Raw genomic sequence first — 21,545 nt, 5'->3', positions numbered from 1 at the left:
GAAGTAGTTTTCTTCATCCCCCAAATGCCACACCACTTATAGACAACTCTGTGGCTAAATTTCTTCTTAATATGACATCTGTTTTCTTTTGTATTTTATTTTTATTTACTTTATAACCCTCTCCCCTTTTTTGGAGGAAGCCAGGTTTTATTTATTCATAAGACCTATATATTATTCACCATGGCCACAAAATTTTGAAAATTTCTTGATATTTTTACATTTGAATAATTAGAAGAAAGAGGAAACCCAAAGGATAACTACCTATAAGTAGACTTCGTAATACAAACAATAAGAAAGGGCCTCCAAATATAACATTGGCTTCTCATCTCTTAGTCAGTCTATACTAACTGAATTTTAACGTGCCTATGGCTAAACATGTCCATTCACCTCTAATGATCACACTTAGTACAAAATTTGAGATATATGAAATCTCACAGCCCTAACTCTTATGACCTATAACTATCATAAACTCTTAATGACATTATGAAGCAATCAGGAAATAACTCTTTAGGTTATGGCTCTGCTTGATGAGTTCACTAGAATTATTCTAAAAGGGAATTTTTCCCATCAGAAATAATAAACAAAATCAAAGTACTGGTCAAAGTATAGTGAATTTGCAGAAGAAAAAAACTCATTATGGATAACTGCATAGGTAATAAATTTAAAAAGATTTTTCTTCAAATAAAAATTCATCATGAATACATATACATATAAATATTATATATTAGGAGAGGTAAACCGGCCATAGCAAAAACCCTTTTCCAACAACACAAGAGAAGACTCTACACACGGACATCATTAGATGGTCAATACTGAAATCAGATTGATTATATTTCTTGAAGGCAAAGATGGAGAAGTTCTATGCATTCAGCAAAAACAAGACCAGGAGCTGACTGTGGCACAGACCATGAACTCTTTATTGCCAAATTCAGACTAAAATTGAAGTAAGGAAAACCACTAGGGCATTCAGGTATGACCTAAATCAAATCCCTTACGATTATATAGTGGAAGTGACAGATTCAAAGGATTAGATCTGATAGACAGAGTGCCTGAAGAACTATGGACAGAGGTTCATGACATTGTAGAGGAGGCAGGGATCAAGAACATCCTTAAGGAAAAGAAATGCAAAAAGGCAAAATGGTTGTCTGAAGAGGCCTTACAAATAGCTGTGAATAGAAGAGAAGCCAAAGGCAAAGGAGGAAAGGAAAGATACAGCCATTTAAAATGCACTTCCAAAGAATATCAAGGAGAGATAAGAAAGCCTTCTTCAGTGATCAGTGCAAAGAAATACAAGAAAACAATAGAATGGGAAAGTCTAGAGATCTCTTCAAGAAAATTAGAGATACCAAGGGAACATTTCATGCAATGATGGGCACAATAAAGCACAGAAATGGTATGGACCTAACAGAAGCAGAAGATATTAAGAAGAGGTGGCAAGAATACACAGAAGAACTGTACAAAAAAGATCTTCATGATCCAGATAATCACGATGGTGTGATCACCAACCTAGAGCCAGACATCCTGGAATGTGAAGTCAAGTGGGCCTTAGGAAGCATGACTACAAACAAAGCTGGTGGAAGTGATGGAATCCAGTTGAGCTATTTAAAATCCTAAAAGATGATGCTGTGAAAGTGCCTCACTCAATACACCAGCAAATTTGGAAAACTCCACAGTGGCCACAGGACTGGAAAACGTCAGTTTTCATTTCAATCCTTAAGAAAGGCAATGCCAAAGAATGTTCAAACTACCATACAATTACACTCATCTCACCTACGAGTAAAGTAATGCTCAAAATTCTCCAAGCCAGGCTTCAGCAATATGTGAACCATGAACTTCCAGATGTTCAAGCTGGATTTAGAAACTCAGAGGAACCAGAGATCAAATTGCCAACATCCATTGGATCATTGAAAGAGCAAGAGAGTTCCAAAAAAAAAAAATATTTCTGCTTTATTGATTATGCCAAAGCCTTTGACTGTGTGGACCATAACAAACTCTGGAAAATTCTTAAAGAGATGGGAATACCAGACCACCTGACCTGCCTCTTGAGAAATCTGTATGCAGGTCAGGAAGCAACAGTTAGAACTGGGCATGGAACAACAGACTGGAACCCAATAGAGAAAGGAGTACATCAAGGCTGTACATTGCCACCCTGCTTATTTAACTTATATGCAGAGTACATCATGAGAAATGCTGGGCTGGAAGAAGCAGAAGCTGGAATCAAGATTGCTGGGAGAAATATCAATAACCTCAGATATGCAGATGACACCACCCTTATGGCAGAAAGCGAAGAAGAACTAAAGAGGCTCTTGATGAAAGTGAAAGAGGAGAGTGAAAAAGTTGGCTTAAAGCTCAACATTCAGAAAACTAAGATCATGGCATCTGGTCCCATCATTTCATGCTAAGTAGATGGGGAAACAGTGGAAAGAGTGACAGACTTTATATTTTGCGGCTCCAAAATCACTGCAGATGGTGACTGCAGCCATGAAATTAAAAGACGCTTGCTCCTTGGAAGAAAAGTTATGACCAACCTAGACAGCACATTAAAAGGCAGAGACATTACTTTTACTACAAAGGTCCATCTAGTCAAAGCTATGGCTTTTCCAGTAGTCGTATATAGATGTGAGAGTTGGGCTATAAAGAAAGATGAGCACTGAAGAATTGATGCTTTTGAACTGTGATGTTGGAGAAGACTCTTGAGAGTCCCTTGAACTTCAAGGAGTTTCAACCAGTCCATCTTAAAGGAAATTAATCCTGAATATTCATTGGAAGGACTGATGCTGAAGCTCTCATTTCTACATTTCTCCATATTTCCATAACAGCTGCATATATCTTATAATAAATTGATTTATCAGGATGAAGAATACAGATGATAACAAAGTATTTCCCATATGTAGTATCTGTAATATGTACCACATATGTAATATGTACCACATTCTCACATAGTATGGTATGAAAGCCACTGTCTTGGGATTTCACAAGTATGGATAATAAAGATGTTGGGATGATTCAGGAACTTTTCAAGACCTCTGAGTTTTTACCAGGAAACTCATAACTAAGCATGTGCTGTGTACTTACCAGGGCTTAGGGAAACCCCAGCTGTGAGCAAATACAAAACTTAGGATCTGAGTTTCAATAACAGTTCCCTTGATTTCACAAGTACAAAAATACACATCATTTCCAAAGAAAACTGCCACATATGGTCTTCATTTAATATGTGCATCAGAACATCCAAGGTCAACATATCAACATCAGCAGTCATTGGATTTCATTAAAAGGTGTACCTTCAGAAGCAATAGATATTAAAAAAAAAGAGAGAGAGAGAGAATGTTTTGACTCCACCTTGTAAGAGATAGTGCAAAACCGGGTTTAATGGTCCTGTTTAAATAAACATACTCCATCTGATTTCCTGGGATCAATGAGAACAATCTGGCTTAATGGTAAAGTCATGCTAAATTAACTGGCATATAAATATTCCCTAAGCCTACATTTAGGGAATAAAATCAAATCCAAGACCTATGGTTCATTCTGGCTTTTGATGTTTTCAATAATATGGCTTTATCTTTTCTTTCCAACCTTCTCTGCCACTATTGTCCAGTATTAAACTTTCAATTTAGTCAGGCAGAATTTCACATAGTCATTCTAAACTGGGCATTGTCACATTGTAATTTACTGGCCATATCTGGACCATTGAATATTTAGGTTACAGTCCTCCAGCAAAGAGCATATTTTTTTTCTACACATTTTTATATGGTTGAGGAGAAAAAAGAAGGAAAATACATGACAATAAAGGCTGTCTGTAGCCTACAAACCTAAACTATTTGTCTTCTGGCTCTTTACCTTTCATGCATATTTCTATACCTTCTTTATTGTCCTTTCTACAAATCTGAGGTTCTCCCCACTATTTTCCATGCTTGCTCTAATCCCAGTCATCATTTAAGACCAATCTCCATAATTAACTTTTAAGAATGAAGAAGGTATAAAGTGTATACGACTGACTCCTGTTGCACTAATCACTAGTGTTAGTGTTAGTTTCTCAGTTGTGGCCGACTCTTTTTGACCCCATGGACTGCAGCTCACCAGGCTCCACTGTCCATGAGATTTTCCAGACAAGGATACAGGAGTGGGTTGCCATTTCCTTCTCCAGGCGATCTTCCCGATCCAGGGATCCAACCCAGGTCTCCTGCCCTGCAGGCAGATTCTTTACCAACTGAACTACAAGGGAAGCCCTGTTTCAACATAGACCAGAGGTCAATTCTTTAAAAAAAAAATATACCCTCTGATCTGGGGCTCTCACTTCACCCCTCCTGCCTCCAGCTCTTTTAGCACCTTAGTATTATGTCCCGCTTTTTACACATATTAGTCTTGATTTTCCAAACAACCTCATGGGATACGTAAGGTCCTCATGGGATAGGAATGTACTTTCAGCCAAGCAAACAGCAAGAATTTCTTGAATACTAACTCATGAGTACTCACTGCCTTTTAGAGCAGTGCCTTTGTGTCAGCATATAATTTTATTCTATATGTGCTTAACCTCTATCTTGTTTACTCTAGAACTAAAAGCATTGGCCTTTCTAGTCGAGGGATAGCCCAAAATGTTAAATATATCTCAAGAAAATGTCAAATCCATCATTTCTCCTTTACTCAGTGAAGGTATTAAGCATGATATATTTATGTAGAAGATATCAATTCAAGCTTTTAACTCAGTGGATAGCTCTTATCTATTTTCTAGAGATAAGATATGAAATTGATAATAGAAACAAATAATCCCCATTTCATTCTCAGGAGTTTGTATTTCATTGGACTCTTTTATTTTTAATTTCAAATCATATCTTCTTTATGATATTTAGATGGTGATAAGATGACATTCTTTATGTGCATTTCATCATATCAAGAGATATGTGAAGAGAGTTAAAAGACTGGAAACAACTTTCTTTTTTACATTTAAATATTTGATATTTATAGCTGAAAGGCAATATAGCATATTTATTAAAAGTAAAGACTTTGAAGTTAAACAGCCTGACTTCAAATCCTGGCTCTTCTTAGTGGCTATGTAAGCTATGGAGATTACCTAACCTGTCCATGTATCAGCTGCCTTTGTGTATATTGAGGATAATAAAAAAACCTACATCACCAGATGGCTATGAGGATTAAATTAATATATACAATCTTTAAAATGGTATCTGTCACATATTAAATGTGAAAAAGATAAACCAACGGCCAGGTATACATATCACAAAATAAGATTTAATAATGGTTTCTTTTTTTTGGAGAACATAAATGATATTTTTACTTTTATTTTTATGGAACGTGAGTAGTGGGGGGAAAGGGAGATCAGAAATGATGATGTAGATGCTTATTAATTTTATAGGGTATACCTTTATCATGTATGATATCATTTATCATTTATGATCTAGGGTGTTTTCAATAGGCCTTATACCCTAAATTAACATTACTATTTGGAGAAGGCAGTGGCACCCCACTCCAGTACTCTTGCCTGGAAAATCCCATGGATGGAGGAGCCTGGAGGGCTGCAGTCCATGGGGTCGCTAAGAGTGGGACACGACTGAGTGACTTCACTTTCACTTTTCATTTTCCTGCATTGGAGAAGGAAATGGCAACCCACTCCAGTGTTCTTGCCTGGAGAATCCCAGGGACGGGGGAGCCTGGTGGGCTGCCGTCTATGGGGTCGCATAGAGTCGGACACGACTGAAGTGACTTAGCAGCAGCAGCAGCAGCAACATTACTATTATTGACCCTTCAACAACATGAGTTTGAACTGCATGGGTTTACTTATACAAGGATTTTTTTTCAATAGTAAATACTATCATACTATAGGATCCAAGGTTGGTTTCATATGTGATATGGAACCAAGGATATGGAGAGTTGACTATAAGTTATACATGGATTTCCAACTGTGCAGAGAGTGAGCACTCCTAACCCCCATGTTATTCAAGGGTTATCTGTATTTGCATACATTTTAGCAAACCAATTAATCTTCCTTGAGTTGTTTCCTCATCCAACTATTGTGAACATGAACTGCATACTTTGGAAAAGAAAATACGTTTTGACTTACAAATCATATCTGAGTTATAAGTTCTAATTATGTAATAAAATCTCTTTTTGTTCATGAACATGTCACTTGAACTAGACTGCTATTTCTTCAACTCTAAAATAAGACTCTAATAAGACTACAGTATAAGGCTGTATGGTGAGAAGTGAGAGGACTAGGTTGAAAAGTATCCATGAAGAAATGGACACTTACAAACGCTGGCACTAGAGGTAAGAAAAATGCACATAATTGCTGTCTTTTTTTCTTACAAAGTCAGTGAGAATTTAAGAACATTTTTCTCATAGGTAGGCAATATGTAATATGTAAGAAAGATAGTAAGAGCAAAGTTATGCAGTAACCAGAAAGGCCATCACCAGGAAAAATAAAACCAGAGCTTCTTTGAAAAGAACTTCACTGAGATAAAAATTGCTGGTCACTTCCAAAGCATAGAACATAAAACGGAAGATGAAAAGCTAAACACGGAAGTAAGTAGAACTCAAGGTTATGTGCATTTTCCCAGATAAAGGAATACTATCAATGAGTCAGAAGAAGGAAAATATATATATATATTTTTCAGACAAGCAGTTCAGCGACTCATATGGATTTTATCCAGCCTGTTGATGTAAAGCTGATTATTCACTCCTTTGTTAATCATGCATACATTCATACAACAAAATATTTAATCTCAATGTATTTCATTTTGTTTGTTGTTCTCAGATTGCTCTTTTTTGTTTTTGTTTTTGCAGACACTTTTTGATTTTGCAACATTATACACCCCTCAAATCGCTACCAATGACAAAATTTGCTTTTAATATCTACTTTTAGAATTAGATCACTTTCCTCTGAAAGCATTTTGGTTACCTTTCTCTTCTTAGTTATCTTGATCCTCCTGCTTTCCTCATAAATATGAATGAAGTACTCTGTTGGAACAGGCAATCTTCATGATTTCATCTGTATCTCTGAAAACCTTTGAAAAGAGAGCTTCAGGGACAATTCAATGAAAAGAAGTCAGGAGTTATCAACTAGTTGGATTTTTATAGATAGGCAGGTTGGGAGATCAAGATTTGCCAAATTAAAGAGAACTTTACTCTGAAAATGAAGCAGTTTAAAATATTTCCCTACTTGAAAGGGCTGCTTTTTAGTTTTTCTTTACCATCTTTGAGGTTTGCTTTCCATTTTGTTCTGTGTGCCATTGATAACCTAGAAGGACAGGCACTTACTTTCCTTGGTTAATTGCCTTTTGCAATTAGCCTGAGAATACAAATCATTGCTGATGATAAATTTCCAGAGAGAGAGAAAGGGGCACTGTTGATTGATTTTAAAACTTCTTTGGGTTAATCTAAGAATTACTACAATTAACACCAGTTTCTTAGGATGTGGCTTCATCTCCTCCTTTAACTTAAGTCTTATAAAATCTTCTTTGTATAGTTTAGGAGTTCCTCAGATTTTATGGTAGCTGACTTTCATTTCCCCAGTTCTTTTACATGTTCATATATTTATTTGGCTTTGGGTAGGTTTAATTTGTGGTTGACATTCTGAACTGAAAGTAAAAATCTGAAATTTAGACCATTTCAACAGAAGTGTATCACTATGTTAAGAAAGGGATATCAGAAGCTGATACACCAAAAACTGTTGTACTAACCTAAAGAGATAATAATGATGTAAGCTAAAGTGAGAGTACTAGGGACAGAAAAGAACAGCCACATTTGGGAGACCTCTGGTAGAACATTACCAGGATTAGATGATTATTATGAAGAAAAATAATAAAGGGAAGAGAGGAATAAATATTTACTTTCTAAGTTACCTGTGATAATTGTCTATAAATGAAATATCCTAGACATAGAACGAGATTCCTTGGTGGCTCAGACAGTAAAGAATCTGCCTGAAATTCAGGAGACCTGAGTTCCATCCCTAGGTTGGGAAGATTCCCTGGAGAAGGGAATGGCATCCCACTCCAGTATTCTTGCATGGAAAATTCCATGGACAGAGAAGCTTAATATGGGGTTGCAAAGAGTTGAATGTGACTGAGCTATTAATACTTACTTATTTTACTTAGACATAGAATACAGAGTTGGAATGGAACATGTGTGGGAAAATTTGTTAGTGGAGAAATATATGAATTAATTTTGGAATTTAAGGGGACCATAGAGGATAAGATGGTTGGATGGCATCCCAACTCAATGGACATGAGTTTGAGTAAACTCCGGGAGTTGGTGATGGACAGAGAGGCCTGTCATACTGCAGTCCATGGGGTCTCAAAGAGTAAGACATGATTGAGTGACTGAACTGAATTGAACTGAACTGAGTTGCATGTGATTTTAGACATATAGATGTTGCTGCCCAGAAGGCAGTTGAATATGTGGTAAATTTTGATATGGTTGATTGGAAGAGAGATGAGTTTAGCAAAAGAACAACAAGGATTCTATCTAGGGAAGGGAATTGGGCATGTCTTCTATGAACCATTTAAGCTCATCAACATTGTGATTGTTAGCTAGGTTTCTATAGGATGTTTCTGGGACTTTCTTGTACATATATAATTTGTTAGGAGAACACTTACTGATATGGAAGCTGAAAGTGATTTCCTTGACTTAGTAGTAGTGTTAGTCTCTCAGTCATGTCTGACTCTGCGACCTCATGGAAAGTAGCCTGCCAGGCTCCTCTGTCCATGGAATTCTCCAGGCAAGAATACTGGAGTGGGTAGCCATTCCCTTCTCCAGGGGATCTTCCCTGGGATTGAACTCATGTGTCCTGCATTGGAGGCAGATTCTTTACCATCTAAGCCACCAGGGAAGCCCTGAAACATCATAAGATAATTTTGCCTGTTTGAATTTTGTGTGAATGATAACACTTAGCTCCTTCACCTCTATTGAGGGAGTTGGTCAAGATCTGCCTGGGTTCCTTCTCCTTTCCCGCACAGCCTGGACTGGGAATATCCTCATCCTATGCATAAGGATGCTATTGGCTAGAAATGTCTGGGGGTTGCCACCAGCGCCCAGTTTCCCTTTTAGAAACTAATGACTAGTGCTGTAGTTGGACCAGTCCTTGTAGGTCTTGTTATGATTGTAAGACATCTTCAGCAATAATCAACAGGAAACTTTGAAAGAAACAAGGATTATTACTTCTGGTTTTATCAGTCCTGGAGGGTTCCAGGTATGACTGGGACTACACAAAAAGGTTGATTCTCCCTATTTACAGAAACCTGGGACTACTTTATCTAGCATTACTATGGTTACTGTGGTTGGTTCATCATGTTACTGGTTTTTTAATCTCGTTTTTTGGTTTAATTTGGATTAATCATGTATTTTTGTGCTTTTTCTTTAAAAATTGTTATTTTTCTTATTTTTAGTGATTGACTTAAAATATGACTTAAATGATTAGTATATAACTTAGGAAGAAAAGCTATGGTAAACCTAGAGAGTATATTAAAAGCAGAGACATCACCTTGCCAATAAAGTTGCTGCTGCTGCTAAGTCACTTCAATCATGTCTGACTCTGTGCGACCCCATAGACGGCAGCCCACCAGGCTCCCCTGTCCCTGGAATTCTCCAGACAAGAACACTGGAGTGGGTTGCCATTTCCTTCTCCAATGCACGAAAGTGAAAAGTGAAAGTGAAGTCACTCAGTCGTGTCCGACTCTTAGTGACCCCATGGACTGCAGCCTACCAGGCTCCTCCATCCATGGGATTTCCAGGCAAGAGTACTGGAGTGGGGTGCCATTGCCTTCTCTGGCCAATAAAGTTACCTGTAGTCAAAGCTATTACGGTTGGACCATAAAGAAGGCTGAGCACCAAAAATTGATGCCTTCCACCTGTAGTGTGAAGAGCCGATCCATTGGAAAATATACTTTTAATATACTGATGTTGGCAGAGATTGAGGGCATGAGGAGAAGGGGACGACAGAGGATGAGATGGTTGGATGGCATCACTGACTCAATGGATATGAGTTTAAGTAAACTCCAGGAGTTGGTGAAGGACAGGAAAGCCTGGCATGGGGCAGTCCGTGGAGTCACAAAGAGACATGACTGAGGTAGTGAACAATGAACAACAATAATTTAATATATGACTTGAATGATTACTATATAACTTATATAACAAGACTATATAATCAATTCTTTCACTTTAGTTCTGCTATTGATACTGCCAGAAGTTTAGAGCCTTTAAGCATATTTACCTCCTTACTTTTTGCTTTATGGTATCTGTTGCATATATTTTAAAGGACAAGATATTAAAATAATTGCTGTAGATAGTCAATATTTATTTATATTTACTCACTGTTTACCTTTCCCATCATTGAGAGATATCTTTTCATTTATTTTGAAAGGATATATTTTGTTGTTACATAATTCTAGACTGGTGCCTCTTTACCTAGATAATGTCTGTAATTTATTCAGATTTTCTATTTCTTCTCAGATATAATGTCAGTTGGTCTGCCCCAAGCTTCCTCATTCTGCTTATAACTGGAAATTTGAGTGCATTATTTTATCTTCCATTTATATATTCAGTGGAAGAAAATAGGAACTTTCTTTTTGTAATCTAACACATCATCACCTTTTTCATAATTATTTATATCTGAAATCAGAGTTATCACTATTTTTTACTGGACACCTTGCTTTATGCTATTAGTAAAATGGATTTGTTTCAATTACATTGTCTACTTGGTTATTTTTCTATATATGAATAATAGTGATTTTATAGTTTTTAATTTTGTATTTGGCAAACTTTCTAAAGCACTTTATTAAATTTGTAGATTTCTCAATATATTTCCTTGGGCTTTTTTACTTTTGCAGTAATTTTTATACATTAATTTTTGAAGTACTTATGTCTTTATAATTATGACTCATATCTTGGTATTTCTATTCTTAAAATATTCCTTAAATCATATATTGTTGTCATTAAAATTACTCCTAAATATTTCACCATTTTTTCCCTAAGGTAGTTCTAAATATTTTGTTTATAAGTTTTCCAAGTTGTTAGTGGTAAGTTAGAAAGTGTTTAAAATTTTCATATTCATAAACTCATCAATTTTATTCATTGTTTTTGCTGACTGTCTTGGATTTTATAGGTGGAATACTACACCTTTGATACATTTGCTAGCTTACATTTATTAATTTGACATAACCTGATTAACACACAAACATTCATATATCTTTATATAATTGCCATTGATACAAAATTTCCTTCAAGGATTCAAATATACAAGAATGAAAACTCTCTTCCTTTAAGTTTTTGGAAACTCAACCTAATTCCTGAATTTCCATCCCTCCCAGATAACAAAATTAATTCCAAATCACTGTTGGACTCCATCAACATCTGTCACTTCAATGCTTCTCCAAGAGAACTTAACACAATGAAAAGACTTTATAAAGATGTAGTGTGAGAAACACTGAGCTTTTCATTCTTGCTAGATATTTTCCTACACTGCCTTCACATAGAAAAACACCAACCATTTGAGTTTGTGTTACTGTACCGCACATATTGCTTTGCTACAGTTTCCAGTAGCAATTTCTATGGATCTAGAAGGCATTCTGGTTCTTTAAGCATATTGGGCATATTGAAATCTTCAGTCCTTACACAGCACTGGGAGTCAATTTAGTGAACTTAAAGGCCCTTTACATTGAGAACTGTTTCTTTCAGAGAATGCTGATACAGCAACTAGTGTAGCATAGAAAATGATACAGCAGTCTTTCACTCCTAGATTGAAGGAAATTATCTGAGAATTCTGCCACTCCTCTCACTAACATGCTCCATATCTCGGGACCTTAGAGTACCTCCTCCCCAGAATAAGAAACCTCTCCCCTGGTGGCTCAGCTGGTAAAGAATCCACCCACAAGGCGGGAGACCCCAGTTTCATTCCTGGAGTGGGGAAGATCCGCTGGAGAAGGGATAGGCTTCCTACTCCAGTATTTTGGGGCTTCCCTGGTGGCTCAGATGGTAAAGAATGTGCTCGCAATGTGGAAGACCTGGGTTCGATACCTAGGTTGGGAAGATTCCCTGGAGAAGGGCATGGTGACCCAATCCAATATTCTTGCCTGGAGAATCCCCATGGACAGAAGAACGTGGTGGGCTACAATCCATGGGGTCACAACGACTTGAACGTGGCTGAACGACTAAGCACAGCACACATACAGCACATATTCTTTAGTTAGAAAAGTTCTAGCTCGTTAAAATTCTTTGTAAGTTATTGCCTATGCCCTAAAAACCTTTCTGTTACACTAATGCCTTTAGGCTTTTGAAAGACAGAGTTAATCATTGACTTTTCTGTTTTCCACTACAATCCTTTCTCTGAATAAATAATAGTAGATATATCAAACAGAAATTAGAAACTGAGAGAAAAAAAATCCCCCAAACTAAAGCATCAATTACTATAAAAAAGTACACTCTCTTATTTATTACACATCTGTTTGATCTTAATTTACACTTGTTTCCATCTTATTTTCCATTTATTATATATATATATGTATATATAGTGTGTGAATATTTTTGGTATGCTTTTTAAAAGCATCATAGAACAATTATCATTCTTACTACTATCATCATCACTATTATCTACTGAGCACTTACTATCTCCAAAATTTTTAAGTACTATGCAAATATGTCTATAAAATCTGAAAAATATTAATACAATTTCACATATGTGTATGTATGTTAATAATTAATATGCTAATACCTTTATGTTTATGACTTCCATATTTATGTAGTTTTGCAGTCGCTTTATTTTCTATTCTGCATGGTCATTGGGTTGCTTTCTTTACTACTGAGGACATTTAAGAGGTACACCTTCTGCTTTTAATTCATTGTATATATATTTGAAAACCCTGCCTTTACTTATATTTCTTTAATTAGAGTATTCTAATTCCTTTCTGCACAGGAAAGCATTTAGGTCAATTTGATTTTAGTTACTTTAATCACTCAATTAGTTTTTGTTAACATAAATTCTTTGGATTCCGTTTCACAGTGTCTTTACTATATATTCAATATTTTGCCATTAAATTTTATCCCTCTATGTAAAATTTTCTTGGATATTTTTTGATATATGCCATTTCAGTGTTTGGTTAAGATAATATTAATTTTTTATTTTTATTTTTTCTGGTTGGAATAATTTATTTCTTGATTTGATTTCATTATCTTCACATCTTTCATAAAAATTTGGACACTGCTGAAGACTCATAGATTGGGATTTTTTAAATACTACTTTAAGTTTAATGTAGAAAATTATACTTTAGAAACTAGAAGGGGATTCATTTTTCAACCACCACAGTAAACAAAATAAAACTATTCTATATAAGCTCAGCAAGTTTCAATATTTTTCTTTGTCAAGAAGCCACCAAAAGCAACACTTATCCAGGTATAGAGTCTAATTACATAAATCAATAAAATTAGGTTAAAATGTAAAGGTATTATTATTTTTGGCCATACTATTTCATTTTTGAGTTTGTAATTCAGTCTAAGGATGAGGTGGAGTACTACTTTAAATAGTGTTTTATTTTGCAAAAAAAATTTATGTAACATTTTCAAAATGGCAAATTACTTTTAAATTTTGAGTTAGAAACTTTCAAAATATTGTTGACAACATTGTTAAGTAATTACTACTATAGGTAGGAGATCATTTGTATTTATTATCTTTCATATTTTTTTCTCTCCAATATGAACAAAAATTTTAATCTTATGTGCAATGTTTTTTTTCAGAATTTTCTTAACTTTAATATAAAACATATTGCTAAACATAATTTGAATTTTCTTATAATTCTTTCTTATTTCCTTGATTTTTTTTATATCTTCCTTTTTAATTGCTGAAGAAAATTCTCTCTCCAAAATTACTGCAGATGGTGACTGCAGCCATGAAATTAAAAGATGCTTACTCCTTGGAAGAAAAGTTATGACTACCCTAGACAGCATATTAAAAAGCAGAGACATTACTTTGCCAACAAAGGTTTCTGTCTAGTCAAGGCTATGGTTTTTCCAGTAGTCATATATGGATGTGAGTTGGACAATAAAGAAAGCTGGGCATTGAAGAATTGATACTTCTGAACTGTGGTGTTGGAGAAGACTCTTGAGAGTCCCTTGGACTGCAAGGAGATCCAACCAGTCTATCCTAAAGGAAATCAGTCCTGAATATTCTTTGGAAGGACTGATGTTGAAGCTGAAACTCCAATACTTTGGCCACTTGATGCGAAGGACTGATTAATTTGAAAAGACCCTGATGCTGGGAAAGATTGAGGGCAGAAGGAGAAGGGGACGACAGAGGATGAGATGGTTGGATGGCATCACTGACTCAATGGACATGAGTTTGAGTAAACTCTGGGAGCTGGTGATGGACAGGGGAGCCTGGCATGCTGCAGTCCATGGGGTCGCAAAGAGTTGGACACGACTGAAAGACTGAACTGAACTGAACTCTAAGGGTCCTATTGACTTCTCATTTCTCTAATATTTTCCTTATATGTGTCTGTTTTTTTAAGGGAAGTCATAGGTGTCATTCTGCACTATTTGTATCATCTAGAAGGACACAAAGCACACCTGCCAAGACTTCAACCAGTTTACTGATCTCGCAAAGACCAACTCTGTCTTGGTGGTTCTCCATTAACCAAGTGTAATACCTAAATTTCATCAAGAAGAACACCAACAAAGCACTCAATGATTAATGGCTGATCACTAGACCAAGGTGACATATATGAAGTGGCTGGCTGCCTTAGTCAGAGAACCTGTTTTTGTCCCTATGTTTCAGTGGACACCTGTATCTGTACAGGGAAAGCCACCTATACACCTGGGCCAGCCCCAATATCCATAAAAGCAGACTTCTCTGTTTAAACTGACAAGAGCAAGGGTCCCACAACCTACTGCCAAGTGGACCTTCTCAGCCCATAGGTTGTACCTAGCCTGCCAGCTGAAATGGCTTCCGGTAGTCCCCATGTACACTCCCTGCTCCTGCTGGGCTCCTACAGATTGATTTCCAGGGCTCTGCTGTTAGAGTTGTGGAGCTTTGACTGCTGCTATGTGGTGACAGGTGGCAAAGGTTACCTGTTACCATGTGGTTCTTCACTGAAGGCCGAGTGGTAACTTAAAGCAGTGATGTTGGACCTCCTCTTCCCTGGGGTTGAGTGGGTGGCGGCAGCCAGGACTGAGGAGATGGAGTGGAGAGAAGGAGGAGAGCCCTGAAGTTGCAGGCACAACCTGAGGACCTTCTTGGCTCAGCCCACTGTGGGATCTATCACTTGCCAGGTGGGGTCCCTGGCTGGCCATGTGCAAGAGCAGGTCTCTGGGTGCTCACTGAACATGTGCCTTGTTCTTGCACCGCCCTGGTGCGTGTGGCTCCCACGAGGTGATTTCCACCCTGGTCTTGTGTCCATCTGTCTGTCCTGCTCAACAGTTCCATGCCCAACAAACGACTCTGGCTCAGAGGCCCAGCTGGAGATCTTATTCACTTTCTTCCTGGGTCACACCAGCTCGGACGGCAGTGGGGACAAGGGCAGCAAGGATAAACCAAAAGGCCCTCTGGCCCCGATCTAAGTGCTGGACACACCACTGTGGCAGCGCAACCGTGAGGTGCTGCTGCTTGAAGCTCTGGAGTGCAGGAAGATGTCCGGGGCAGCCCGGTTCTTCTCTTTTTGGAGGACTGCATGCTCACAGCCCTTCGGATGGGCTGCTTGGCCAGCCATCAAGGTCTTCACAGACAATGAGATGAAACCTCAGCAGAAGAAGCTGATGCAGGTCACCCAGCTAGTCTGTGGTAGAGATTGTCTCCTCACAACCAGGTAAGTCCTCAGGTGGCACTGATGTGAAGCTGTGAATGTTGTGGACCCTTACCCCATGTCTCATCCTCGCCACTGACCTCACAAATTGATTTACTAACGAGGTTAACCATGGCGCATGGCTCTGGTTCCCACCTTGCACAAACTTGGGAAATGGGCAGAAGATCCCCCAGCTGGCTCAGACAGACTCGAGGAAAATGCATCGTGGTGACCTTGTCCTCTGCCGGTGCCAGTTGGTTTCTGTCTCCATTGTATGACTGGTCACTCCACAGCTCTCCAAAGTGTGCCCCTCTCTGGCCAGTGGGCAGAGGAGGGGTGGGGTCTGTCCTTTGCTACTACTGCCTGTGCTTTCAAAGAGTGTTCGATCATGGAGTCCCCTCTGGTCCCTTCTTGTTCTCCAGCACCTTTATTTATACTAAAGTTCTCTGTTTTTTGAGATTGTATTCTTGATATAAATGAATTTTCTTTGTGCCCTTTCTTTGTGCTTCAGTTTCTCATACATGTTTGCTTTTCAGGCACTTGTCAATGTATTAAGTGATTAATGTAGCTTAAAAAAGCTCACTTTTTTTTCCGAGGGGGGTTGCTGGTTGTATCTACTTTGCAGCTAAAAAGAAACTTGGTGTGAACAGATCATGTGAATATATTATAATATTTAGGAGCCATTTGCATAGACTAGATCCATAGGAGTAAGGGAGAATCTTCTAACACACCCTTTTCATGTTCCCAATACCAGTGGATTATATGAAAGAAAAAAAAAAAAGACAAACTATTGTATTCTGGGACTTTGTATATAACTTCTTTGTCTCTTGTCTACAAATACTACTTATGGAAAACACGTAATTACATTCATCCTGAATTTTACTTTTACCCAGAATTCCTGACATACAACAGATTGCAAGTCCCTCCAAATTATCTCTGCAACTGTCATCCCTATCCATATATAATCAATGAGTGCCTGCGTGCTTAGTTGTGTCTGACTCTTTGCAACCCCATGGACTGTAGCCCATCAGGCTCCACTGTCCATGGGATTTCCCAGGCAAGAATACTGGAGGGGGTTGCCATTTCCTACTTCAGGGAATCTTCCTGACCTAGGGATAGAACCTTTGTCTCCTGTATTGGCAGGTGGATACTTAACCAGTACGCCATATGGGAAGCCCATCCATGTATAAGTTCATTTCAGTTCAGTCACTCAGTTGTGTCCGACTCTTTGCAACCCCATGGACTGCAGCACGCCAGGCTTTCCTATCCATCACCAACTCCCTTGCTTGCTCAAACTCATGTCCATCGAGTTGGTGATGCCATCCAACAGTGTCATCCTTTGTTGTCCCCTTCTCCTCCCGCCTTCAATCTTTCACAGCATCAGGGTCTTTTCCAATGAGTCAATTCTTTGCATCAGGTGTCCAAAGTATTGGACTTTCAGCTTCAGCATCAATCTTTCCAATAAATATTCAGGACTGATTTCCTTTAGGATTGACTGCTTGCATCTCCTTGCAGTCCAAGGGACTGTCCATATATAAATCTTACATCTCCATATATAAATTGTATATCCATATATAAATCCTACATTAATTTTTCCCTCAATAAATATGGTCTTTCATTCCCAACCTTGCCTGCTTATGCTCTTTTCCAAATTATTCTCTACATCAAGAGTAGGATATATCTACCTAAAATCTAAATTTCATGTATGTCATTTATTTGCTAAATATCTTCATAGGCCCAACTAGTGACTAATACACTTAGCGTATTAGTATACACCTAGTATATGAATAAAAAATGACACAGAAAATGAAAAAATGACTAGTCTCATCTCTTCTTCTCAAGTAATTGATACATACCAAATGAGATTTGCTTATCTCTTAGGCATTTACACTATTTATACTACAGTGATAGTGCCAAGAATTGTATGGGCTTGGAGTTTTAAATCCATAATCTGTATCAATCCTTCCATTACAACCTCCTTTCCACCAAAATACACAGTCTATGTAAATACAGAGTAATAGCTTTGCTCAAGTAGCTTCAAAGCAAATAGTTTAATTCCTTCTTTCAAACATGATTGCCACCCTGAGATAACTCACAACCTGGGATTGTTAAATCCCATAAAAGTTGAAGCACTTCGCTAGTATCAAAGTTTACTAATTTAAACATTTCAAAAATGACAATAAATGTGAGACATAGTTGAAGAAGCACTGTGAAGTGAAGGACTCTGTACAGCTCCCCAGGTTGTTACTTGCAGCCTTAGGATGTACTCTGGTTTGATTGTTAACATTGTGGTCCTTCGATGATGTATGTATGTCATCATTAACACAAAAAGGATCTGATTTGTTTATGAAACACCTACAAGTTATACCTCGATAGTTATAGTTTATATTACGTTTCTCAAGCATCCTAAAATGCCATATTTATTTTCTGCAAGCAATCTTGATCAGGCTAAGTACATCTTGCAAAAGCATCTCAAATATAAAGATTCTTCTGCTACCAAATACCAAGTATGTGTGATTACCATATACCACTTGGCATGTTTGCAAAGTGATTGGAGGAGGAGAAGGGAGTGGTAAAGGATGAGATGGTTGGATAGCATCACTGACTCAATGGACATGAGTTTGAACAAACTTTGGGAGATGGTGGAGGACAGGGAAGCCTGGCATGCTGCAGTCCATAGGGTCACAAAGAGTTGGACACGACTCAATGACTGAACAACAGCAACAACAAAGTGATTGGAACAAGTCATCTTTCTTTTTGATTTTTCTGCAGCCTCTCCACAGGTAAAGAGAGACACTGTAATCATGTTTTGAACATTTCCTTTTCCACATAGCAATATCCTATTATATAGAAATTTAATAATATCTGTGGATGATTATCACTGATTGTTTATATACCCATTTCACTCCAATTAATTATGATATAGATGATATTCTACAGCATTTCATTTTGTATAGATTCTTTATAAATTACAATTGAACGATCATTACAGTAACATTATTTAACTAGATAGAGTAACATAGGATGAATGTAGATCATGGCATCTCTGAGTTTTATAGAGATACCTGCTCATATTTCAGGGTTGCTTTGGGATTTATCCAACATAAAATAAAAGTGATAATAAAATTATTAATTGCATGGATCATTTGATTGCCAACTTTATTCATATATTTTGAGACACTTAAATTATAGAGGAAAGCTGCCTTTGAAATGGTGTATTTATAAGAAAAAAATCTACATTTTAATATCATCATATTTTCTTTGTCATGTGTTCTAAGGCTTGTGTTCCTATTTATTATGTGAATTGGGCAGAAATAACATTTTTGTACTAACGGTAATATCTGTGTAGATGTTTTTCTGTCTGTTTTATCTTTGAGCAAAACAAAAACTTATAATATTTGAATTAAAATAGTTTGAGTGAAAGAAGTTACTATTACAAGAAGCTTCATGCTCCAGTGAAACATTACTATGAAAAAGGAAACTTCCATTGATTTGACAACTTACCTGTTAATATAAAATCATTTCCAATGTCTTTTTCTTAAAAAAAAAAAAACAAAAAAAAACTTCAAATTACTGCTTTGTCTTTACTACTATGGGCTTTTCAGGGGCTCCAGGAGTAAATAATCCATTTGCAGTGCAGGAGATACATTTACAAAGAATTAGTGATACTTGTTGAAAAAGAATGTTTTGTTTATTAATTATTTATTCCTACATAATTACCCTATAAGCTACTATTTGACCTTATTATTGGCTTCCCTGGTGGCTCAGTGGGTAAAGAATTCACCTGCAATGCTGGAGACACAGGAGACACAGGTTTGATCCCTAGGTCTGGAAGATCCTCTGAAGGAGGAAATGGCAGCCCACTCCAGTATTCTTGTCTGAAAATCTTATGGACAGAGGGGGCCTGGTGGGCCACAGTCCAGGGTCACAAAGAGTTGGACACACCTGTCCTTATTATTAAATATAGTTCACAGCTTTTCACTAAATTAATTTACATAGGTATTTATCTATCTAATGAATACTGTATGTTACATATATGTATACATAGCAAAGTAGTATATGTATTGAATAGTAAATTATGCATTTGGCATGATGAAACATTTCCAATATGGTTGAACTTACAAAGAAAACCATTTTATTGAGCAGGAATATTCAATAAATAATTCCTTCAAATTGAATAGGCTGTTTTTTAGCAAGTTTTCATAGAGAAACTTTGTTTTCAGCTAGAAATCTTATTCTGTTTTCATAGTTGTTTAGAACATATAGTTCTCTGGTGATCCTGTGGTTAAGACTGCATGCTTCCAATGCAGAGGATGTGGGTTTGATCACTGGTAGAGGAACTATAATCCCACATGTCATGCTGTGCTGCAAAAATAAATGAAAATAAAAAAAAGTTTTAACTTTTGGTTCACACTACTTCTTTGTGAAATTGTACCTTCTCATTTTAAAATGAAGGATTTTTATTAGTTTACAGTGAACCTTGCACTCATTTCGATTCACAATTACTGGTTTGTTTTATTTTTCTAGTAACAATTTGATAAATAGTCTATGTGCCTGTTTATTAAGGCCCATGCAAAAAACTTCTGAAAAATACTAAACAAGTTTTGTTTTTTGAGTCTTACATGTAAGTACTATGGCTCATCAAATTTATTGGAATCCCAGTCTCCTTAATATTATAAAAGCAGAAACCAACTAGGTAAATAACTAATCAAAAACTTTTATGTTTGGTGCCATTAACATACATGAGGGTGAGTGAGATAGAAAGGGAGGAAAAGAGGCAGGGAAAGAGAGAGAGTGAGAGGAAGAGATAAAGGGAGATAGATATTAAGTATGGAATAAGAAAAAGAATATACGTGGATTTTCCAGTATAATTAGTAAAGAAAACCAAACTAAATTTTGAATAAAAAGGCAAAAACAAACAAAATTCAAGACACAATAACCAACTACTTTTCTTTTTCACGGATGATTGTCCTTGCTAAACTGATGCAGAGAGTTATTTTTCTAGTTCTATGCAGATGGCATAAGAGCAAAAGAGTAGGCACTGTGTCTAGATGTTATGTCTAAGATTTTCAAATGTAGTATATGTCTTCTGAAAACAAGTAATGTATCCCTGATGCCTTCACATGGATGATGGATGATATCACTTGAATCAGCAAAACAGATTTACCCATTCATTTCACAATCTAATGCAAGAGGAACTAACTCTTGGTAAATCAGCAGCTTAGTACACCTTTGAGGCAAGACGAAAAATGATTGTGAAGGAAAAGTGAATTTCATATGATTATTTATTTTAGAAGCCCCTTGTTGCTTTTTTTCCCCAATGTCCTAATTGTGCATTACAGCAAACTATCAATTCTATTAAGACATTTATAATAAGCCCTTATATTGTCAAGTGTCTTCCATCTGAAATAATCACATGGTGCTTTGCAGATGACAGGATACTAGCTTTAACCACATCTCTCAAGTAGAGTTATCCTTAGGTTGAACTATGTAAAGTTCTTTGCTAATTACATTTCAGTGCTTTGAAGACTAACTTATTATTAGTTTTAAATCACTGTCAGGTTTTTACAGGATAGAATGTTACCTGTCTTAAATCCACAACAGTGAAGCTAAAATTATTCTATATACAGAAAATAGTATTGATTTACCTGGCTATAAGAGTATAATCACATATTTGCTATTTCATTAATTATCAGCTAAACCAGCACATTCCAAGTGGAAGAGAGAAGCAGGTACATTACTCACTATTGTATGTGGTACGCTTATATCTTT

Source organism: Bos indicus, chromosome 1 (assembly GCF_029378745.1).
Source record: "Bos indicus isolate NIAB-ARS_2022 breed Sahiwal x Tharparkar chromosome 1, NIAB-ARS_B.indTharparkar_mat_pri_1.0, whole genome shotgun sequence".
Taxonomy (NCBI): domain Eukaryota; kingdom Metazoa; phylum Chordata; class Mammalia; order Artiodactyla; family Bovidae; genus Bos; species Bos indicus.
Note: the sequence above shows the minus strand (reverse complement) of the source record.